The sequence below is a fragment of the Pipistrellus kuhlii genome, unplaced genomic scaffold (genome assembly GCF_014108245.1).
Source record: "Pipistrellus kuhlii isolate mPipKuh1 unplaced genomic scaffold, mPipKuh1.p scaffold_m20_p_1, whole genome shotgun sequence".
NCBI lineage: Eukaryota > Metazoa > Chordata > Mammalia > Chiroptera > Vespertilionidae > Pipistrellus > Pipistrellus kuhlii.
Genome location: NW_023425404.1, coordinates 95,539,164 through 95,562,893, shown reverse-complemented (window position 1 = coordinate 95,562,893; position 23,730 = coordinate 95,539,164).

Below are 23,730 nucleotides of genomic sequence, written 5' to 3'. Positions count from 1 at the left end.
TTTGTTAACTTATACTAGTGTTAACGTAAAAACAACTGATACCTGTAAAGAATTTTTGTGAGTTTATTTGAGCCAAACTGTCAACATATGCTGGGAAGCAGAATCACAATGGGTATATTTATACATTGCAATCAAAGGAAAGGGACGTAGGTGAGTTACATGAAATTCATTGGCAATAGATTAAGGAGGTGGGACAGAGCAAAGCGGGGAAACCTCTGGGATAGGGTAAAAGGTGAAATGATGGACAGGAGCTTCTTTCACAGAGATGGATACAGGATACTTTAATGTAATTAACAGTTGACAATTAATTTGATAACAATAACAATGAGGGAATGTCTCGAGGCCATTTGTTGTGCCCTGAGGGGTCTGTGTAAAAAGGAAGTTACAAGTTATCCAGACATCTCACAGATTTGTATCTTAGAGGCAGGAAGGCAGTTGGCCTCAGTAAAGAAGATCTAAGTTGATTTTTGTCAGGTGAAATATCTGGGACATGACTACCCACTATAATCTGTTTGTAGTTAGATATTTAATTTTCAAACCATCTTTTGTGGTTATTTTAGTCTCTGAGTTTGCAAGACTGCCACACAGGCTTCCCTGAGCTTGTCAGGTTAGCATGTGGCTCTTTCACACTACAAGAGAAATTTGATAAAAATTAAAGTAGAAAATTAACTGGTTGTAAGAGAAACATTTTCATTGGTTAAAATCCCTAGATCCCCATCTTCTAATGGTGGTTATGTCCTCATTACTCAAGGTCACAATAAGAAAGCCCCTGGTTACATGCTGTTCTATCAAATTAAAGAAATAAACATAAAGTGGCCTTTAAACCAATCAAAAGCATTGCTTCACAGGGCCCTGGAACAGAAATGTGAACACCGATATGAACTAAAAGCAAGGGATCTGGAGTGGGATGACAAAGCATTCATAACTCACATTGGCCAGTTTCAGCCACCACAGCCACTTCCTGATGTGTCTGCCCCTCCCTCCATCCCAGTCAGCCTCCACCCTCTCCCTTAGTAAATTACTCTGGCCTTACTATGGAAACAGTTTATGCTTTGTTCAACCCATTAATTTCTCTGTATTTAAGAGGAACTGCATTTCCATCTCAGATTAGATTCTGTCCATTAAACCCTCATCTCACTTTCCAACCTGCCAAATTTTCATCAGTAGAAATTGAAGATTCAGACACCACGACCCATTAAGTACAACAACATGATATTTACAATTTTGTTTTACAAAACCCTCTACAGACAATCTATTTCACATATATTAGCCAAGTAGAAGTTTAGATATAAATAGATGTTTTCTAAAGCATTTTGAATATATTATCATTGGCTTAATGCTTCACAGATAAACTATTTCCATTTTGTGGAATATTCTTAATCAGAGGTAATACACAAAGACTGGAGAATTCCAACTTTGATTTAAAAAAATAATAACTTTGTTAGTTTTCTTTTCAAGTTCTTTTTATTTTAATTGGTGAGGGAGGGAAATACACATGATGATTTGGGAGCATGTAGTTAAAAAGGCTTAAAGTAGAAGATTTGGGTGACCAAATTGTATCATGCCAAACATTTTGGAAAAGCCTGGACCCTTTGAAGAAAACAAGGCAGCCCCCTAGTCCATTCAGTTTCCTTGGTGTGACTTCTCTGATCCCAGAGTGTATTAAATAATTCCGGGGCACAGCTGGGCAACACCAAGCCTTATCAGTCAGTCCTCAGACCTCCAAATAAGCAATGTGTGAAAGAAAAAGCCACGTGCTAACCTGACAAGCTCAGGAAAGTGGCAGTCTTGCAAACCCAGAGACCTAAGATAACCACAAAAGATGGTTTGAAAATTAAATATCTAACAGGTTATAGCAGGTAGTCATGTCCCAGATATTTTCCCAAAGATCAACTTTGATCTTTTTACTGAGCCTATTTGCCTTTTTTGCCTCTAAGATAACATATCTGTGAGATGTCTGGCTAACTTGTAACTTCCCTTTTTCCGGAGCTGCTGGGGAATAACCAAATGTGGAGGGCACTAGGATAGAGGCCTCAAATTCCTTCGTTATCATATTAATTGTTCCTGCACTCACCTGAGTACAAGTCCATCATTTTACTTTTTATCCAATCCCAGGAGTTTCCCATCGCTTTGCTTTCTCCCGCCTCCTTACTTCATCACCAATGAATTTCCTGTAACCCACCTATGTCCCTCCTTTGATTTCAGTGTATAAATAGAGAAATGTAACCTGACATTCTTCGGAGCATTATCTCAATCCGTTGAGGTTCTGCTTCCCGGCATATGTCGACAGTTTTGGCTCAAATAAACTCATAAAAAAATTCTTTAAAGGTTTCAATGGTTTTTTTCGTTGACAAATGCATCACTGGTCAAAGAAGTGGGCTAGGGAGTGCATGTAGGATGGATTATGCCTGCAGATGCCAGAAGTGGGAGAGCCCCCCTTCTCCATGAGAGAAGCAGGAAAGGCCAAAGAATCAAGCCTACCTCTGGATAGAGGTAGGGAGCTGGAAAAACACAAGCCTAGAAACCCTGACCCAAATAAAGAAGGGTTTTACCATGGGAAGAAGCTGCTTTAGCAGTTTTACAAATAATATCCCAGCCTTGGGAAATGAAAACAGGGCTGTCCTCTAAAAAAAGGCATATGAGGGTTTAAATATTTGGGACTTTCATTCTAATGTAGAAGTTAATTGTGTCAAAGATTAAAAAAATAATTCAGCTACAGTTTCTCGAGTCTCCTGATCAGGCTGCTCTTCAATGTGATTAACACTGTGATCACAATAAAAATGTTTTATTTAGTGGATAATTGTACATACTGGTGTCTACCATTTTCAAATGTCTCCTTTTATTACCCTTGTTCAAGAAAGTCTTAATATTTAAGTGATTTACTGATCACTTAAAATGCCAGCCTCGCCATTAGGAGGTACATTCACTATACATAGCTTAATTTTATAGTACATTATTTCTTTATAAACAGACACATTACTGTAGAACATTAATTAAACCTTTTCCGCATTATGCATTACATTTTGAGGACAACGGTGTTATCAAGTGTTGGACTGATTAATGTGCCTGTGACTCCGTTTCTTGGCTCACAAGGAAGCACGTTCCCCATGAAGTGGTGCTACTGGGACTCCAGGATTAAGCAACAGACAGCTCTGATCTGTGAAAGATGCACTTAATGAATAATGCATGGCAGATGCGCTTCAACAACCCAATTTGCTGAACTATTTAGCATCAATAACCTAGCTATAATAGACACAGAAGGCCTTTTAGAGCTAGGTTATGACAATACTTTTAATAAAATGATACCACTCCAATCATGTGCATCACATTTGCATTTAGTAGAACCTAGTGTTTGGATCAGTATAAAAGGAAAACTTTTGCAGCCACTGTTTATTTGTAAGCTGTCACTCAGAAATATGTTGGCATATGGGTACTGTGCCAGGATCAGCCATCGGGGAAAGATTTGAGGAAATACATAGCAAGGTCTTCTCCCTACAAATCACTTAGTACTAAAAAGGCCAACTCCGGTTTCAGAAAACCCTTCTGGTTAAAAAATAATTCTAGTGAGGAGCACAAAACCACAAGCAAATTTCTTATTCGTTTTGCAACTGGATCACAATTCGAATAATAGATTTTCTAACATTAATGAAAAGGGCAAGAGTAGTGCCAAGAAACTAATTTCTAGTAAATCATTTTATATTTCCCTATTCACACCTAGTCTTCAAAATCAAGAAGCAAAAACAAAGTTCCATGGTCTGATACTTGAAACCCATGAAAAGGCTGTGTGCAAGGTATCAAGTTACCATTATTTAAATGCAAATTTATACTCACTGATAAGAATAAGAAAGATACAATGATGTCAACTTTCCCATGACTAATAGCACACGTAAAGAACATGACTAAATTTGGCAATAGGGTTTTACTATTGCATAAGCAGCATTTATTGAATAAACAGAGGTGAGTTCAATATTAAATATTAATCCTATATAATAAAAAGGCTAATATGTAAATCAGCTGAACAGTGAAACAACCGGTTACTATGATACACACTGACCACCAGGGGGCAGGAACTCAATGCAGGAGCTGCCCCCTCATAGTCAGTGCATTCCCACAGGGGGAGTGCTGCTCAGCCAAAAGCCAGGCTCATGGCTGGCAAGCACAGTGGTGGTGGCGGGAGCCTCTCCCACCTCTGTGGCAGCGCTAAAGATGTCCAACTAATGGCTTAGGCCCACAGGGAGCAGGCCTAAGCCATCAGTCGGACATCTCCCAAGGGCTCCTGGACTGCGAGAGGGTACAGGCCGGGCTGAGGGGACCCCCCCCCCCCCCCCCCCGCTCCAGTGTATGAATTTCATGCACCAGACCTCTAGTAGTGATATAAAAACTTGAGTAAATTTCCTAGGACCAAAGACTAGTCTGGAGCTCATGTTCCATACAGAACAACTTAAACCATCTTCTAAAAGGAACACACTAAAATCCCTCAAAGCCAGCATTATTGTATCCCTAGAAACCTTGAAATCCAAGGACACCTTTGAAGCCTAGGAGTTGGCCAAGATTGAGCTTAGGGACCCCAACCTCTAAGCAGAATCTCATCATAGTTCAAAATCATGTCCCATTTGTAAAGCATCTCACACAAATGTCAGACCAAATGTGAAAAGAAAGCTCTGCTTCCCTAGGTGGCTTAACCACTTATTCATATGTGACAATTAGGGCCTTAGAGACAGTCATTATCAATGAAAGACATCAGGCTTCTGTGAGAAGGGAACTTATGATTGTTGAAAAGCTTCTACATCCAGGCTTTGTGCTAAGTGATCCACACATAATGAGTAATGATTAGAAAATATGAATATTAAAATTGACAAAATAAAATGAAGGCAAAGTGAATGGAAGAACCAAAGTACATCTTTGTGTGATGCAGCTTTGGGAGAAAGATAAACAGAAGCAAAATAAGACAGGAGAGGGACTACATTCTTATCTGTGTTGGAGAGGTGCTGGATGGGCAGGTTGACAAGTACTGTTGCATTCTGGCATGGAGCAGCAGAAAGTCCTATACCCCTGTGTACTGAGGAAGAGCATGGAGAAACAGCCCACAGACATATTTCTCCTTAGCATCTTAGACCTAAGTTGGTTTGTATAAATGTCCCAAAACTTATCCTAAGTCAAGCATCCAAATTGTTCTGCCTTCATAGGAGAGGCAGGACTCTTGCTTTGAGATGAATACGTACATTATCTCAATGAGTCTGGCATTTCATAGGAGATGAAACTAAGGTTTAAAAATATAAATTGTTTATGTCATAGACCACCTTATGTATTAGGTCTGGTTGACCCCAAAACCCTGAAATATCACCTCTCAGATCTGAAAAAGCTGAGCATTAAGGTAAAGATTCAACAGAATCTGAGAACTCTGGCTGAGTCAAAGATTCTCAACTTGCTGTGATTTAATTTCAAATTCCATCTAAAGAAGAAAAAAAAATATTGCAAACATCCTTCTTTTCAACATGTCCAAGAACAATTCATAACTTTCCACTCCCCAAAATATCTGTTTCGACTACCATCTTTCCTCTCTCAATGAATGGTATTAACATTCACCTATTTCTGCCAGTCAAGGATGTGGAAGTCATTCTGGACATTCCCATCACCCCCCCAGACTCACAAACACACACAAACACACACACACACACACACACACACACACACACACACACACAGAGCACACCCAGTCTGTCACCAACACCTGACAATTTTAGCTCCTAAATATCTGTCAGAACTATGTAATTTCCTCTATACCTGCTGCTACTGTCTAATCCAGCCTATCATCAACTCCCCTGGACAAGTGCAGGAGCTTTTCAATACCATCCCTACATCAACCATAGCCTCACCCAGTCCCTTTCACTTTTGCATATTGGAGCCAGCCAGAGTATTCTTTTAGAAATGTGAACCTGTGATGACATACTCACCCTACTTCCCCTTCCTCTGTTCTTAATATATACCAAAAACTTCCCATCCTATCTAATAAAAAAGTAATATGCAAATTAACCATCTCTCCAACACACAAGATGGCTTCCCCATATGGTCAAAGATGGCTGCCCCCATGTGGATACAAGATGGCTGCCACAAGATGGCCAGAAGGGGAGGGCAGTTGGAAGGGACCAGGCCTGCAAGGGAGGGCAGTTGGAGGTGATCAAGCCTGCAGGAGAGGGAAGTTAGGGGCAATCAGACTGGCAGAGTAGCAGTTAGGCATCAATCAGGCTGGCAGGGGAGTGGTTAATGGGTGATCAGGCTGGCAGGCAGAAGCGGTTAGGGGCAATCAAGAAGGCAGGCAGGTGCCAAAACCGGTTTGGCTCAGTGGTGAGCGTCAGTCTGCAGACTGAAGGGTCCCGGGTTCGATTCCGGTCAAGGGCGTATACCTTGGTTGAGGGCACATCCCCAGTAGGTGGTGTGCAAGAGGCAGCTGGTCGATGTTTCTCTCTCATCGACGTTTCTAGCGCTCTATCTTTCTCCTTTCCTCTCTGTAAAAAATCAATAAAAATATATTTTAAAAAAATAGTCCCAAGACTAAGACAGGACCTCTTGTTAGATACCCACAGAGCATCCTATACCTTCTTTGCATGGTACTTATAAAGGTTTATCATTAGAAAGTCTATATAATAAATAAGTAATATGAAAATTGACCATCACTCCAAGACACAAGATGGCCACCCCCATGTGGTCAAAGATGGTTGCCCCCATGTGGACACAAGATGGCCAGAAGAGGAGGGCAACTAGGAGAGACCAGGCCTGCAGGGGAGGGCAGTTTAGGGGTGACCAGGCTGGCAGGAGAGGGCAGTTAGGGGCGATCAGGCTGGCAGGGAAGCAGTTAGGCATCAACCAGGCTGGCAGGGGAGTGGTTATGGGGTTATTAGGGTGGCATACAGAAGCAGTTAGGGGCAATTAGGCAGGCAGGCAGGTGAACGGTTGGGAGCCAGCAGTCCTGGATTGTGAGAGGGATGTCCGACTGCCCTCAGGGGTCCCAGATTGAAGAGGGTGCAGGCTGGGCTGAGGGATATCATCTCCCATGCAGGAATTTCATGCACCTGGCCTCTAGTGTATTATATTATTATTCAATTTTCCTCTCCTTCTGTCAGTTGAAAGCTCCTTGAGCACAGGGCCCGCATTTATCTGCTTCTCTCCTTGGAATCTCTAATATCAAATACAATTCCTGAGACCTATTAGGTACTTAGTAAATATTAGTAATGTCAGAAGGAAATATTAAACGAAAAGGAGGAAGCAGGAAGGAAGAAAAATGACGACTAATTTGTAGTCTGAATCTCAGGATTGGCTTGGGGGACAGGGTAGGCGAGTCAGCCCAGTTGTTAAGAGCAGGAACAGACTGGGTTATGAGGAGCTGCTAGGCTCTCCCTGAGAGTCCACCTGCTTGGCCACCTGTGAGGCTGTCCTATGTGAGCCTGAATCTGCCTAATAGTATGTCTTCTAGCCTTTGTCCTACTTTTGTGTCAGGTGAAATCAGAGTAGGTAGGAGCTGAAAAAATATTGCTATTTCGCACTGGCCTAAAACCCTGACCATATTTATGTAAGCTGTAGCTGTCCAAGAAAGGTCACGGCAAAGTAAGTCGTGAGGTTAGTGCTGTGTTGCTTTTTCCCACTGAGCTGTTCAGATTAGCATATTCTATATTTCTGTATCACCTGGTTGTTTGTACAGTGTTTCACGACTGCCTTAGAATTTCTCCCAGAGGTGTTCCCTTTCTTCTCATATTTCATATGAAGTCGGCTGTAAGCTAACCTCATCTAGCTTCACTCCTAACTCCTCCTGAGCTGCTTTCCAGCTTACACCTGTTCCTCTGTGAAGTTGGCTCCTAGTGGTGATTTTAGAAAAGCTGACTTGCATAAAGGGCATAACAAGCTGCCGGGCTGCCATATCTGCACCATGTCAATCGTGCTTATGTGCTCAAAGGATTCCTGCAGCGAGTTAGTTACAGTCCAAAAGCTGAAATCCTGTGTTTACCACAGACAGAAAGGAATGTTTTAGGCAAGCTCTGGCTCCTGCTGCCCCTGAGCCCTCAGTCCTGCCCAGTTTAGAGGACCACTTGAAAAGATACTGCCAGTGGCTCCCTAGCAGTGTGGCTAAGCAGCACATTTTAGAGACTCTCAAAAAGCTCATGCCACTGGCACAAAGAATCTTTCTGGGAATCAAAGACTAAGAGGCTGGAATGATGTTGGATGTACTCAGGGCCCTCCACTTATCTACTGTTTGCTGAACAAATGAGGGCTTAAAAGAGAAGACTGCATGCTGAAAAGTCTATTTGATCCACCCTTTAAAGTGGAAATAAAGCCAAAACCGGTTTGACTCAGTGGTAGAGCATTGGTCTGCGGACTGAAAGGTCCCAGGTTCAATTCTGGTCAAGGGCATGTACACTGGTTGCGGGCATATCCCCGGGGGTGTGCAAGAGGCAGATGGTCGATGTTTCTCTCTCGTCGACGTTTCTAGCTCTCTATCTCTCTCCCTTCCTCCTCTCTGTGAAATATCAATAAAAATATGTTTTAAATAAATAAATAAATAAATAAATAAATAAAGTGGAAATAAAACCTCTTCATGTCTAGCAAAGGTGAAGCAGAAACCCCATTAGATTATAGCCCCAGTTTCTTACACCCATCAGTAGAACCTGCTGGTACATTACCAAGAATTAAGAGACCACCTTCAAACTGAATTCCAATTCCAGAAGCCTTGGTTTGAGTAGACAAAATGAAACTGCAAATGCAACAGCTAAAAAGAGTGTTTCTTTTGTACTACAGGCTTGAGGATCTTCTTCAGGGAGAAAGTTCAGGTATAATTTTGTTGGTGCCCCTGCTCAGGTCTGGAGGTGAAGCTACCAGGAGAACACAGACTGAGTAAATGTTTTCCCATTCTACATTGGGTTATAGCCTAAGGCTTATTCCACATGGCCTGAGAAGTAGGACTAACACAAAAAGAACAGAAGCTACAAAGAACAGATTTGAATTCAACATAAACAAGAACTAAGAGCAGCATAAAGGTGGTGTTAGCACCCACTCCTCGTGGCCATGAGTTCTCTGTCAGAGGATGCCTAATCAAGGTAACTGAGGAATCTCAGGACTCCTGAGGTCCAAAAAGCTCCATGAGGTGTAAACCCCTGGCATTGCTCCTCCACTGGAAGTACACCTGGAGGCAGCACCTTAGCAGGAATCACAGTCAGAAAACATATCAAATTGTTCAAAGAAGAAAACAAACAAACAAACAAAAAAACACATCCAAAGGAAACAGACTTGGGAAAAAGAATCCTTATTCAAAGACAAAGGAAAAGAAGCAAAAGCCAAGATGTAAAGTGAAGGAGGAGAAGCAGTTTTGAGGAAGCTCCTGAGGTGACTAGCAGACTGAGACAGCCGCCTTGCTTAGGATTGCTAGGGCCAAGGTTGGGCCACGCCTGGGCAAGTTCTTGCTGGGGTGTCATGGAGGTGTTCAAGCTTTGAGTAAATAGTTGGACTTCATCAGTTTTCAGCTAGAATTTCTAAGTCCCCAAACTACATGTTTTATTTTATGTACCCCTGTACTTTTTTCTGGAGAGTTTACTTTTAACAGATTATAAACTATTTTAGATAAACTTCAAAGCACCTGTTTGTTCTATCAACATGTTTCATATCACATACATGGGTACTAGTATTTGGAAATACTTTCTTACTTGGTGTTAGATAATCAGAAGTTTAAACTTGTATCTAGTATTAACTCTTGCTCTCTGGGGGCCTGATAGTGAATAAACTGATAAATGTTCCTCCTACTAAATGATTATATTGTGGCTGTATTCAGACATTGGAATGTTATGAAGCCCAAGGAATGAAAACGACTAAAGTCCAATCCCAGGGAGTGTTCATGTGGCATGTATACTGAGTATTTGCCCTTTCCCTTTTCAAACTGATTTCCCCCTTTTGACAACTGCTTCCATTTTTGTTTGGGATCAGCTCCCTCCCACTCTTGAATAATGTGATCTGGGTTGGCTCTTTCTTCAGTTGTGCAGGTGGAGCTCATTCAGTCAGTCATACTTTCCCTGGCCACATGGCTAGGGTAGGATGGCATGGCACCTAATCCATTTGAGTCCTGATAACTCTTGGAGATAATCTTGGGAATACTAGGACAAAGACTGTAGCTTTTTTCACCCTGGATTTAAATCTCTGATTTACTGACAGGCACTTCTTAACCATGCGAGGTCCCAAAATAGAGCCAACACTGGAGAAGCAGATCCTAGAAATGGATAACAGGAACTTGGTTCTTGGTAATGTAATTCAAGCATAAATCAAGGCACACTCGAGGCTAAATTACATCTCATTCATATGTGCCAATAAACTCTCTCTTTTAAACAACACAAGACAGTTTGGGTTGGGTTTTCTGTCACTTGTGACCAAAAGGCTTCTGATTATAATGAAAATGCAAAACTATAGTTTGACAGTTACCATTTAGAGTCCCCATAAAAAACTCTATCAATTCAAATGGCTTTTTCTAAGCACACCTAATGATGAAAGAGTATTTTTACCTGCTTTCTCCTCACTGGTGTCTTTGCTTCTTCTCCCTCTTTTAAAGTATCTCCGAGATAACACAAATTCCTGCGAGGATCATATTTCCATTTAAAACATGCTCTGAAATGCAACCAGCTCTTAAAATTATTTCACAGAAACCTTAACAAGACAAAGCAGCCATGTAATATATATGTGCTATGAAATGAAAACAACTTAATACCAAATATTAAGTCCAATCTCAGGGAGGGTACATGTGGCATGTTTACTGAGCATTTGCCCTTTTCCTTCTCAAACTGCTTTCCCATTTTTGACAACTGCCTCAATTTTTGTTTGGGATCAAAACATGTAATATAGCCATGGTGTTTGAACAGAATGAGCAAACAGAACTCCTTCCAGTTTCATTTATCCCAAGAAGTTAAAATCAGTGTGAAAGTTAATGTCACCTTTTTTTTTATGAAAATAAATTGACTTTTTTCATGGGCAAAATGGGCTTTATAACCTAAAACCTAATCTTTTGTTTATAATTTGTGAAATTATAATTCTGATAGTAATTACCAGGTAACCAAACCTTGACACCAGAAGACTTGAAAGCTCTGTTACAGCAGGGGCAGAAACAAAGTCAGATCAATGGACAACTCTTTGCCTGATTTGTTCAATGAGTTCATGGGTAGTTGATAAGCCACTATTTAGCACAGTCTCTTCTTTAATTATAAAACCACATACAATGTGATGGTGGTAAGCCAGACACACATAATCAGTACTAATTTAAAATTAGACAAATAACCAATCAATGAATGAAACTACTTGCTTAATAGGAAAATGTTTTTTTTAAAAAAAAACAATTGAAATAACAGCAAAAGGAGCTCAGAATTGATAAGGCACTGAATTCTGCACATTGTGAAACTGAAAATAGAAGAGAGGTTATTTGATAAAGTAGCTGTAAATACCAAAAGCAGTTTGAACAAGCCTTCCAAAATGTCTTCAGCCTGAACATAGTAGTTCAAAAGAAAGTAAATGTCATATAAGTAAACTTCTAGATATCTAAGAATTTGCCTAGTTGGAATATTTTCCCAATCTAACTTAAGTACTGTCATTCTAGAAGTAAATAAAAGTATATCTGTTAAATGGTTGGGAGTGGGGGCTTCTAAAGTTTATCTAGAGACATTTATTCAGATGAAATAAAGAGTTAAGTCATCCAAGTAAATGAAACTCAAAACTTGCACAGTTTTCTAAACTCCTCCACCTCAAAAGGTTTTCTTTTATATTTCACTTAATTGCAGAACTTTTACCTTATAAAATTATTTCACCATCCCTTTAAAAAGACTAGCTCAGAGAAATATTTGTTAGATCCATGGCTCAAAACCAAAGATTTGATAAATCATGGTATTAGATTTTACAACATCCTTGCTTCTCTCCATTTTCTGTGAATTCTGAAGCATTCACATTAAATTCAAACTAACTTAATTAAAAAACTTATTTAAAACAGCTAGCATAATTGGATAGCCATACCTTGTGATCAGAAGATCAATATCGCAAAGGTTGCTCATAGCAACCCTAACACGCTTCCATAGAGATGCATGGCCAGTCTTGGTGTTGGGGGCAATTTCTGCCTAATTAAAAGTCCAATATCTTTAGAACTGACTAATGTCAAAATAAGATGGTTGAAAGTAATCATTTAAAGTCATTAAAAGATATCTGTGTTTATACTAAGTGCAAAAGCTTATGTAATATTAGACAAAAACTTAAGCAGCTCTTTATATGGCTCACAAGTTTGCAGTCCATAAGAGAATATAAAACTAACCACTTGAGATTTAATATGGCAATGGAAATGGGAGATTGGGAAAAGGCAAAGTAAAGCACTTCCAAAATACTGTAAGCAATTAAAGCATAAAAATCTGCTAATATACAAAAATAATATTTTATAAATAAACTCTCAAACCTGAAATAAAATGGAAAAACAATGAAGACTAAATTTAGAACCTAAAACACAGTTCAAATATTTTTTTTCATTTTTTAAATGCATGCATTCCTTAAGTAGTTTGTTCCATGAAATGATACTCATAAAAGAAACTATCTTTTTTGGAAAACACTAATAGCTAATTAAAGCTACCATTCACACAGCTGGAGCATGAATTATTAATGAACTCATGGGTTGGTAATAAGAAAGCATAAGAGACAGCTTAGCACTGCAAAATATCGATACCACAGAAATAGGAGAGTCAAGAAAGAAAAGCCAGCTCTCTGGAAAAAAAGAAATAAAGCAATCTCTACAACTGAATTCAAATATTCATAAAGCAAGAAAACTACAGATTCCTGGTAGAAGTAAGAACCAGTAATATATAAATTCTATTATTAAACATTATTAATGAAGCTAACTGCTAGACAGCGCAATAATTATTTTATACACAACACAGTGGATACAGATTCTTCTTTAAATTGTTATGCCCACCCACTCATTAAAAATGGGTACATGAAGATCTATTTTTTAAAAAAGCATCATATAACATTAAGCATCAAGTGGACTAAAAATATTCTAGCTCTGAGTTGCAGTTGCTTAATCCCAAACCCTCATCTGGAACATTTTTTTAGAAACCAGCATCCCCAAAAAGAAATTGACCATTAGCAGCACAGAAAGGGGTATATAAACGTCAAGCAGAGCCAAGGGTGTAGTCAAACAGTCCAATCTGGGACCACCTGGCAAAAAAGAACAACTGTCCTTAATCACTCACTTGTATGGATTTATCAACAGTTCCCATTCATCAACTCAGCAGTGCAAAAGAAGCCAAATTTATCATCCAGTTACTGACATCTAGTCTGTTTTCAAGTGTGCAACCAGAGTGTGCCTCTGTAGCTCTCTTAGTTGAGAAAGTTTAAATGAGAAAATGGGGACAGGTGACTATAGTTAGAACCTTCTATCAGGTAACTCATGAAAATACTATCAGGAAGAGCCATTAAGCGCAGTTAATTGTTTTCCAGTGTAGCCCTATCTTTACCCCAATTGTTCTGTGAGGGTTAAAACAAGGGATGTGACTTTTCCCCTCATTTGTGTGTTTCTTGACATTTAATTATCATAGATCTTCAAGTTCCATAATCTGTGGGACTGAAAAACTCAGGTATCCTTGAAATAATAATTATCTGCCCATATGGAAGTAATGTTTTACTTAATTGTAAATCAGTTAACATTTAATCAGTGCTTACTATGTGTTTATACACTGAAAATTCTAATCAGAGAAGTCCAAAATTTTATCTTAGCCAAAGTTACAACCTAATCACCACTAACTTTTTTTCTTCCAGACCTGTTGATGTTGGGTATTCTTCTCATGTTCCCTTGCTTCTTCCACTTCTGGTGCAGGGTCTCCTGAGCTGTGGCAGGAATGAAAGAGGCAAAAGAAAAAAAGTAAAGCAACAAGGTTCTACAGATCACCACCCATCACCTCTTCCTCTGGAAAAATATAGTCTTGAACTTTATCCACTGCTGATAAAAATTGTATGAGAGAAGACCAGCATAGCCTGTGGCAAAATTCCCAAGGTCATAAGTTAATTTTTAGAGCCAACACACTCCTTTCAGCATCTCTTTAGCCACAGTAGTGGCTGGTTTTATCTTTGTATAGCACAATGTCTGACCCAGAAAGAGGTGCTCAATAAATATTTGTAGTATCAACTAATTGATTAATTAATTGGTTGACTATATTCCAGGATTTCTTGGCCAGCATCAGCCATGTTCAATTCTCCAGTGGAAGATGGCCCCTATCCTTGAACTCTTCATCACAGCTAGTCATCCTGAGAAAGTCATCTCAGATTCAATAAAATTCTTCACAAAAGAGAATATATACTCAAAATTGAATATTCCAGGATAGATAACTCAATGAACAACCTTTTACCTGAGAGCATTCAGAAATACAAGAATCATCAGGGTTAAATTTTCAGATATCAAAACTGAGGCCAGGGGGAATCTCTCATGTCACCCATCTGCTTCTAATCAATGTGGACCAAGTGCTAAGACCTCTGCTGGAGAAAGAGAGAAGGGAAAATTTATTCATTTCCAGATTTTTTATTTATGTCTGTATATTTTATTTATGTCTGTATATTTATTTATGCTCCTCTTTACTACTAAATGAATATGAAATAGATTATGTCAAAATTATTTAAAAATATATCACAAGGCCAACTCAAGAACATGAAAAGAGTCCTTTTTATTAATCATTGGCACGTTATTTACATTGAAGCACAATAGTGCACTGGTTGCAGCACAGACTCTGGGGGTCTTGGACTAGTTGCTTCACCACTCTGCGGCTCTGATTTCTCATCTTTCAGGAGACAATAAAACTCCTACCTCATATAGTTGTCATGAGAAAGAATAGTGTCTGGCACAAAATGAATACTCAGCAAGGAATAACTTCTATAATTTAAATTTAAAAGGACTGGACAGTAATCAGGCAGGCTAATGACATTTTTGTTTTCACAACATGCAAACCTAGGAATGAAAACAAGCACAAAACTTTCTAACAGATGAGCAGAGACTTGATAGGTGAGGCCTTAAATTAAAACAATAACAGAGGAATTCACATTTTAGCAGTACTCAAACATTTTCAATTAGAAATTATGAGTGATTAGAAGTAGAAATTCAGGTATCAATTAACAAATGGAAGTTTTAAGAGGCAATGGTCCTCCCAGCAATCTTAACATATATTATAGAATAAGTCAACCTCTCTACTCACAGATAATAATTAGCTAGAAAATATATTAAAATTCTTCCCTATCAGAGGTTATAGCCTCTGCCTCACATATGTTCCCGACCCCTTTCCAGCCTCCTCACTAAGGGTAACCCAGACTTCCAAAAGGCTAAGCCCTGAAACAAGCTCCCAGGGGCTCTAAGACTTTCCTCTAGGGCTGTGACCAGCATTTATACCAGCACATACCATTTGTTAGAAATTGAATTGGATACCCAAGATATGTGTTGAAACCTTAACCCTTAGAACCTCAGCATATGACTTTATTTGGAAGTAACATCTTTATAGAGGTAATCATGTTACAATGAAATCATTATGGCAGGCACTAATTTAATATTACTGGTGTCCTTATACAAGAGGGAAATTTGAACCAGGGGTAGATACACATGAAGAGTAAGGCAGAGATTGAGGTGATACATCTAAAAGCCAAGGAATCCAAAGGTTGTCAGTTAACCACCAGAGGCTCAGAAAGAGGCAGAGACCAGATTTTATCACAGCCCTCAGAGGGAACCACCCTGCTCACACCTTGACCTCAGACTTCCAGCCTGCAGAACTGGGGGACAATAAAGTCATGTTCCATCAGCCACCTAGTTTGGGGTATTTTGTTACAACTGCCCTAGCAGATTAATACAGTGTTTCTTTCTGGACCTTTCCCTGAGGTCGCACTTACCTCCTGGCCTATTCATCAAACAGAAGCACAATTCCCTCAAATCTTGGAAAGATAAAAGTGAGATTGTTCTGCAGCCTTCTGAGTACTGTAAGGTTCGAGGCATAGGAAACAGGAGTCAGAGACCAAGGTATGTTAAAAAAAAAAGTATTCCACATTAACGAGTGAGATAGAAAAACCAGGATTAGAGGAGAAGGAGGAGGAGAAGGACCCGCCAGGCTGTCTCACGGACTGGGGAGGCACACAGAGGTGAACAAGTCTTTGAGGGGAGGAACTGGAAGGGGTGGGGCCCAGGGCACTCAGCACGTGCTGTTGGTGGTTCAATGTCTCTGGGATGTCCCAGCAGCAGACACAAGTTACCGCATACTCCATCCACCAGTTGGAGGAAGGGAGGATCTATCATTCCAGGCTTGTGGGGATATTAAAAATAATAATAATAAAAATAAAAAATTGAGAGTCCGGGCAAGGTGAGGGGGTGAAGGTCTGTATTCTGTAGCTATTTTCTGCTGAGAGGGGACATCGTCAGGGTGTCTACCCAGGGTCTCAAGGATTCTGGTGACATAGGTGTCTCTAAGTTCTGAATTCAAGGCCAGATAGATCTCTCCCACCTTCTGGTCGGTGAATGCCGGTATTCTGTTCTGCAAAAAACTAATGAAACAGTGCATGAGACAGAGCCAAAGAGCAACATTAAAGAAATAGATACCAGTGGACATAATGATGGGAGGAGCTATGGGAGTGTTTTCTGTGCTGGATAAGGAGTGCAGCAGCATGATTTCCCCAAGGGACTGGTTGGTGAAGTCTCAAGAACGTTCCTGTTGAGTCACTTGGGAGGTAAAAGTTGGACATGAGGCTGCCACAGCATCACTTATCTGGTTTTGTTGCTTTTCTGGACCTGCAGCTGAAATATAACCTGGGGGTAAGGTTCTTGAGGAGAACTGAGTCCCCTGGATGGAGGGATGGTCCTCGGGAGTCTTGGTTGGCTGGTTCTGGCATGGGCAGAAACCTATCAGCATGTTCCCGAAGCAGTTGCCTGAGTAAGGGCAGGTATGGAAGATAAGTAGCCGGGAGAGGAGGATCAGTAGGGAGATGATGGTTGAGCACAAAGGGTCTCCCATATAGGAGTTCAAAAGGGCTTAAGAAGGTGGGGCTCCTTGGCATAGCCTGGATTCTGATCAGGGCCATGGGCAGGAGGTCCGGCCAGGAGCTGCGAATTTCTGGAGAGAGTTTAGTAAGATGGTCTTTAAGGAGGCCGATGATCCTCTCGATCTTACCCAATGATTGTGGATGGTAGAGTATGCGTGGTTTAGTTAAGTCAGGATTAGAGAGAGGAAAATCTGAGAGTCCCATCCGAGGTTGAGTAAGGGCCTCGATGACCTCGGGGCAGGAGTGCATTGCTGCAGGTTGGGTGGAGGCAGTGGAAAGGAGAGTGGCCGGGCTCAGGCCTGGGGACTGGGTCATGGAGAGGTCAAGATTCTCAAGGAACAGGAGATGGAGTTCCTGCATGCGAGAGAGGGCAAGGAGAGATAAAGATCGGTGTGACAGAAGATCCTGTAGCCTATGGGTGGAGAAGACCTGTAAGGGTTGCTGGAGGCAGATCTTCTGGGCCTCCCAGAGCTTGGAGGCAGGGCTGCCATCCCCAAACTATGAGATCAAGCTTTCTGGACAGGTAGGCTACTGGGGTAAAAGGCTGGCCCTAGGGGCTGTGTGAGGATCCCCATAACTATACCCTGTCTGTTATCAGTAAATAGTTGGAAAGGCCTAGAGATGTCCAGGAAAGAGAAAGAGAGAGAGAGAGAGAGAGAGAGAGAGAGAGAGAGAGAGAGAGAGAGAGAGAGAGAGAGAGAGAGAGAGAAAGGCCAGAAGGGAGAGGGGGCCTACTGGTGTTTAGCAGCCTGGTATAGGGGCTTAGCTTGGAGAGAAAAGTATGGGACCCAATGGTGGAAGAATCCTACTAGCCCTAGAAAGGACAAGATCTGTTCTGCAGAAGTGGGAGGGTATAGGTCTCATATTGCTTGCATTTAGTCAACTGCCAGTCCTCAGGAATTGGGCATCAGACAGATCCTCAAATAAGTGATGGTGGGGCCAACAGTTGTGCCCTTGCAGGGTACACACGGTATCCCTTGTCCCCTAGAAAGTTGAAGAGGCCAGCTGTCTGCCTCTAAGACATGTCCATGGAGGGGCTGCAGAGCAGGAGATCATCTACATACTGGAGAAGAGTGCTGGGTTCTAACGAGCATTGTCGTCTGCGTAAGATCTGGCCAAACAGATGAGCACTGTCTCTGAATCCCTGGGGTGGGATCATCCAGGTGAGTTGGTGGGATACCTGCTGTCTGGGTCCTTTTACAATTCTTGTCAACAGTTAACGTTAAGAATTCTTTTCTTTTTTCAACATATCTTCCATTGAATATTTCTAAACATGTCTAGCAATTAATGTTTCACTATTGTATGCTATTTAAAATATTTATTGTAGAAAAGCCAGGGGGAGGAGGAAACAGGCTCTGAAGCCTGTTTCCAGGCCTCTAACCGCTTGAATTTTAAAACTACCACTTTTTCCCTAGAGATAAAGATCTAAGTTTCTGATAAGCTTGCACAGTCAAGAATGTTGTTCTTTAGGAAGGGTTGGGGGGGGGGGGGGGGGCGGCGCCCTGGGGTGAGAAGGTGCTGAGGCCAGAGCAGTTTTCAGAGAATTAAGGGGTGAATTGCCATCAATATCCATGATGGAGACCATGGAAGGGAAAAATTACCCTGAAAAAGGAGGACAGGAGAGAGAAGGCAGCCCCTGTATCAACCAGAAAAGAGACCGGCTTACCCGCTACCTTGAGCATTAGCCTGGGCTTGATGATGGTGATGGGGGTTGTGGAGTCTGGGCATCTAAGTCATCAGCTAGTCTTCAGTCATGGCCAGCAGCAGGTCATGACCTGGAAGTGTGGCCCTTCTACACTGAGCTACCCAGGGCCCATCACCTTTCCAGGGGCAGTCACTTTTATTGCATGCTGGGCAGGGCTTGGCTGGAGCCAGGGCCGGGGCACTGCTTTTCCCAGTGGCCTTCATTTCTGCACTTGAAGCATCCTCCAGGTGGCATTCGTCCTCTCATTGTACCCCCACCACACAGTCCCCTTTGGACCATGCATGGCTGCTGTCAGCCTCAGAGCTGCTACCAAGGCTTAGATTTACAGATTCACCTTTTGTCAAAGGCGGACTTACTCTGCCTGCTCCTCACAGGCATTAAAACTTTAAAGGCCGTATACACTGGATCTCAGACCTGGGTCTGAGAAGGCATTAGAAAAAAGGGTGGCAAAGCAGGCAGTGGGCTGTGGGCCAGAGGAGGAGGAGGAGTATGGCGGTGGGCAGCCACAACAGGCAGGACCTGCAGAGACAGGCTGTGGGAGGTCTCAATAACTTTATTTAAAAAGAAGGGTTGGACTTGCTCTTTCAAGATGGCAACCCTCATTGGAACAACAGGCCATGTGGCCAGAGAGGGGTGGGACTTGCTGTTTCAAGATGGCAGCCCCCATGGGAACTGCAGGCCCTGTAGCCAACATGGCGGCTTCTCACAATACACAAGGGAAGAGCAAACCAAAATTTCTACAGACAAACAGAAAACTCATAAAGCTATTTGGAGTGGCTTCAGGATGGCAGGTGGGCAGCTCTTACACTGCACGGCAGCCTCTGCTTGGCTTGTGGCCTGAGGTGGCATGCCAGTTCCTGCAGTAGTGGCCGCCAGCCAAAAAAGGGGCAGCCACAGCAAAGAAGGAGGAAGAGGAAGAGAGGGAGCAGAAGGCAGGGAACCAGGAGCAGGAGAGGTGGAGATGAAAGATCGGCTGGGTTAAAAGAGTCAGAACACAGAGGAAGGTGCTGAGGACCAGTTTGAGAGGGTGAAGAAGACTTTGGATCTAATGAGTGGAACATGAGGAGTAAAGCGAAGGGTGGGAGTGAAGGGCCACTTCCCGGTTTGCCAGCAGAAATTACTGAGGTCATTGAGGATGTTAAGATCAGAAGTCCTGATTTTGGGCCATCTGTACCCATTCCAATTCAAACTGAGGCCATGCCACGTTACAAAAGTTTAAGTCACAATGCCAACTGGTGAAATGGCTCCACCTCCTCATTTACATCACCACTTTCAGCATTTCACCTGGCTCCTCCCCCTTGTTGACATGATCACTTCCAGCTGTTTACCTTGGCCCTGCCTTCCAGGAGCCTCACCCCCTTCATCATTTGCTCACAGGTTGCTTCCTACCCAGGAGTGAGGTCCACAAGCAGAAGGATACCAGCTTCTCTTTAAGACAGCCACGGGCTCCATGAGTCTAGGGTAGTCCACCCATCTGTGTGAGGAGCAATGCAGCCTGGCCAGTATGTTTCATTGGTCAAATGATAAAGGGGGTGTTACTTCTGGAAAGAAGGGGCGGGCCCAGGTGAACAGCTGGAAGTGATCATGTCAACAAGGGGGAGGGGCCAGGTGAAATGCTGAAAGTGGTGATGTAAATGAGGAGGTGGAGCTATTTCATCAGCTGGAAGTGTGACTTAAACAGGAAAAGGTGGGGGTGGGTAAGAAAAGATGAACAGCCAAAAGCAGTGACATAAACAAGGGGGTGGGCCCATTTGATCAGCTGGAAGTGGTCAAATGAACAATGGGTTGGGGCCAGGTCAACAACTGGAAATAGTCAAGTGGATAACGACAGGCAGACCCAGGAATGAGGAGAAGGGTCACACGTGGAAACAAAAGCCCCACCTTCCTGCGGTTCAGACTGGATGCCAGCAAGAAGGTCCCTGTTCTCAAGGAAGGGCATTCACCATAAATGAGGGGAAAAGCTGGCCCTCACGGCCCAGCAACAAGTAAGTAACTCTGGAGGGGGCAGGACAGTGTTTCCAGAATGGAAAGTGTTTTTAATAACTTAACACAGGTCTCTGCTCAATTTCAAATCCCATGCACAGTGTTTAGAGGACCAAAGGACACTCCATTATGAGAGGTCTATGGTGGGGATAATGGGTGGTCCTTAGGCTCATGGAGCCTATGGCTGTTTTAAAGGTAAGCTGGTGTCCCCCTGCTTGTGGACCTCATCCCTGGGTAGGAAGCAACCTGTGAGCAACAGGTTATCTGCAATGGGGGTTTTAGGCAATTAACACAACTTCCAGAGATTGGGAAGTACACCCCTCTGTGTGAGGAGCAATGCAGCCTGACCAGGGTGTCTCATTGGTCAAATGATGAAGGGGGCGGGGCTTCTGGAAGGAAGGGGCAGGCCCAGGTGAACAGCTGGAAGTGGTCATGTCAACAAAATGGCCAGGTGAAATGCTGAAAGTAGTGATGTAAATGAGGAGGAGAGCCATTTGATCAGCTGGCAGTGAGACTTAAACAGGGGAAGAAGGGGTAGGTAAGAAAAGGTGAATGCCAGAAGTGGTGACATAAACAAGGGGTGGGCCCATGTGATCAGCCGGAAGTGGTCAGGAGTTCAAAAACTCAACTAGCATTCACATTAATAATCTGAAAAACTCGCCAAAACCGGTTTGGCTCAGTGATAGAGCGTCGGTCTGCGGACTGAAAAGGTCCCAGGTTCGATTCCGGTCAAGGGCATGTACATCAGTTGCGGGCACATCCCCGGTAGGGGGTGTGCAAGAGACAGCTGGTCGATGTTTCTCTCTAATCGACATTTCTAGCTCTCTATCTCTCTCCCCTCCTCTCTGTAAGAAATCAATAAAATATATTTTTTAAAAAATCTGAAAAACTCATCATATAAATTAAGAATATTTGTAATAGAGAACTTATGATATTATGAAAGGATCTGATACACCCATACTTGAACTTCTCCACTTTTTATAGGCATTTATAGATAGGCAATGAGATTCAGAGGATCAACATCTATCAGAGGGCTAAAACTAGAACATGACTCAATTTTCCACCCACCCACTCAACCCATTTTTAAGTACCTATTACATATTGCTGACACAGAGGTGAGAGTGGTGAGAAGTGGGAATGTAGACACCTGAAGAATTAAAAAACAACGAGCATGGAGAGAACACCTGGAGTAATAGTAGATGAGAGTAAAAAACACACACAAGAGATGTCCTTGGGGCCAGACCTTTGAAATAAGTCAGTTCACAAAGTCAACATGAAGACCAGGTAGGCAGAGGAAGAAAGACCTTTCCAATCAGACAGTAGGAGAGAAACCACAAAGTGCCTGGAAGAGGGCAGACTGCACCTTGGATAGCAGAAATTTGGGTCTTTGTTTCATAGGCCACAGATAGGGTTTACAAAGGCCATAATCGGTTGTGTGCATCAGAAAGCTTGCTTAGTAGCAATGTTCAAAATAAACTTGAACTGGAGGTAGGCTAGGCACTAAGAGACTTAAAAGGTTATTTCAGGAGTTCATGAGAAATAAGAAGTAGAAAATGATGAATCGTTTCAGAAGGGGAACTGACAAATCCTAGTGTCCAATTGAATAAAAGGAAGAAACGCAGGCCAAAGATGGCCCTGAAACCCTAAGATTAAAAAAAAAAAAAAAAAAAAAAGGACACAGGAGGTGATGTTATTTGTGAAGCCATGGCCCACGTGATCTCAGGTTTAAAGACTTGGAGAAAGAGACATGCAAATTAATTACACAAGACAAGAAATATCAATTTGGAAATTATGGGGGAAGCCAGTTGTGATCTTGGTACAAGGGACCAAGTTCCACCCATCTCCATTCCCATCTGCTTTTATTTACTAGAATATACAATTGCCTTTTAGGAATGCAAACAGACATATCAATGGTAATGCTTAGTAAACAGTAAGATTATCAGTTGGGCGAATTTGCTTTAGGCCATTGAGTCATCAGCAGTAGGTAATAAAATACAGATATTCAATAAGCACCATTCAGCCTTCAAACACTTCTCACATTTATATTAATTACTGTTGATGATGACTCCTGGCAGTTATTAACTGGGAAAATAAACCCAGGTAAGTAGGTAATCCTAGGGGAAATTTCAAATTGTCTCTCATAGCTTCTTATGGACACCAACAGCATCATAAAGTTGTATGGCAATAAAACTTTATGATAAAAACACTATTCATTAATTTAAGGTAAAGACAAGAAACATTTTCTTCACATTTTCAGCAACAACAATATACACATTTCAAATACTTCTCTGGGAAGTATCCATATATAACCTAATTATTGTAACTTTGAAAGATAACTCTCAAATGGGAGAAATACCAAACATTTCTTCTTGTAAGTTACATTAATGACATTCTCAACAAACTAAAGGCAAATAATTTATTTTAATGAATCAGTATTTATATTTTAGCATAAATAAGTATAATTTAACTTCAAATTAGATTTGTGTATCAATGGATATAGGAATATGCTCAATCAATGGAAGATCACAAAGAAACTTCAAAGATAAAGGTTTATTCCCATTCTCAGGAGCCTCCACTCTTATTTATATGATATATATATATATATATATATATATATATATATATATATATATATATGACATGCATGAATTTATGTCCAGTAGCACTTTAAAAAGTTTATCAAGGGCTCTGTAAAACCAGTCATGAATACAGACTTTGAAATTCTTCACAGAGGTAGCCTCAAGTGTTCTCATTTTATACACTGTCCTCAGAGCATCTTTTCTATACAATTTGATGATATAGTACTCTTTCCTGTGCTCCAGCTTTCTTTAAGTGGGTACTATGCTTCTTAGCTCAAACTTAACACAACCAAAACTGAAATAAAATCTTCTGTCACTCTAAACCTGCTGGTACCTCCTTCCTAATTCTCTATCTTGACTAATGGAATTGTCATCTACCTACACTGTCTAAATCTGAAGCTTAAT